A 1,832-nucleotide genomic window follows, 5' to 3' on the forward strand; every position below is an offset into this window, starting at 1 on the left:
ACAAGAGAATTTGTGGAGTGAGAATATGTTTAGCATGTTTAGGGAGTGAAACAAGGGGGCTGTGTTGTCTGAAAGCAGAATTTGATATTATTCTGATAGCAGATTTTTGCTGGGTGATGATGGACTTGAGGTGGTTTGCACTGGTTGAACCCCATGCACAGATACCATAGTTGAGATAGGGATAGATTAGTGCATAATATAGAGAGATGAGAGCAGAGTTAGGAACATAATATCTGATTTTGGAGAGTATACCAACTGTTTTAGAGACTTTCTTAGTTATGTGTTGTATGTGGGTACTGAAGTTGAGTCTCTTGTCTAGGAATATGCCAAGAAACTTTCCATCATTTTTATTGCTAATGTTTACATTGTCAATCTGAAGCTGAATTGCATTTGTAGATTTGCTTCCAAATAGGATGTAGTAGGTCTTTTCTATGTTAAGTGTTAGTTTGTTGGTTGACATCCATAAGTGGACTTTTTTTAGTTCATTATTAACAACACCATTTAGTGTATGTGGGTTGGGGTTGGAGTAGATGAGGGTAGTATCATCAGCAAACAAAATAGGTTTCAGAATGTTAGAGACATTAGGCAGATCATTAATGTATATAAGAAAAAGAAGAGGTCCCAAGATGCTGCCCTGTGGCACTCCAACAGTTATTGGTAGAATGGGAGAGATTATATTATTGATGGCTACACATTGGTGTCTATCACTAAGATAGGATTGGATATAGTCCAGTGCATGGCCTCGGATTCCATAATGGAGTTTACTTAAGAGGTAATCGTGATTAACAGTATCAGAGGCCTTTCGCAGGTCAATGAAGAGTCCAATTGGAAACTCATTTTTGTCAAGAGCTGAGTAAATTATATCAAGGAGACTAATAATTGCATCGTTGGTACTCTTTTGAGAGCGGAATCCAAACTGACAGGGGCTAAGAATGTCGAATTTTACGAGATAGGAGTAGAGCTGTTTGTAGATAATTTTTTCAAATATTTTTGATAGTATGGGTAGGTTCGATATTGGTCTATAGTTTATTATGTCTGACGGATTACCTCCTTTATGAACTGGCGTTACTCTTGCTTTTTTAAGGATATCAGGGAAGGTATGACACTCAAGGGATTTGTTGAACAGCAGAGCTATAGGTGGCGCAAGGGCATGGGAGGCGCTCTTGTATACAATGGATGGGATTTCACTGATGTTCCCAGCTTTGGTTTTTAGTGAGTGTATGATGGACACAACATCTGACGGGCTGACTGGTGAGAGGAGAAGAGAGTTTGGATAGCTGCCTGAGAGATGTGTTGATATGTGTCTGAGTCTGTGGGATTTTACTTGCAAGGTTAGCACCAATCGATGAAAAGAAGCTATTAAATTCATTCGCCATTTCTAAGTCAGATGACAGTGTAAGGCCATCCTTAGAGAGTGTTATCTGGTTGTGGGAGTGTTGTTTAGTTCCCAGGATGTTAGAGATGGTATTCCATGTGCTTTTCATGTTGCCTTTTGCTTCTTTGAATCTAGTCTCATAATATGAAAGTTTTGCTTTTCTTATGATACTGGTAAGCACTGACGAGTACCTTTTAACTACTTCCATTGAAACTAGGCCACTCCTAAATTTCTTTTCGTATTCATGTTATATATATATAATAATATATATATATATATATATATATATAATATATATATATATATATATATATATATATATCACTAAGGAAGTGATAGCCGAAGGTATATGAATCACTTCCTCGCTGGCACTCCGAGTTGCCGGCGGGGAAGTGGTTCAAATAGCTTCGGCTATCACTTCCTTTTGTCCGGCCGTGATGGTCAAGCGGATTAAGGC

The sequence above is a fragment of the Procambarus clarkii genome, chromosome 15 (genome assembly GCF_040958095.1).
Source record: "Procambarus clarkii isolate CNS0578487 chromosome 15, FALCON_Pclarkii_2.0, whole genome shotgun sequence".
Taxonomy (NCBI): Eukaryota; Metazoa; Arthropoda; class Malacostraca; order Decapoda; family Cambaridae; genus Procambarus; species Procambarus clarkii.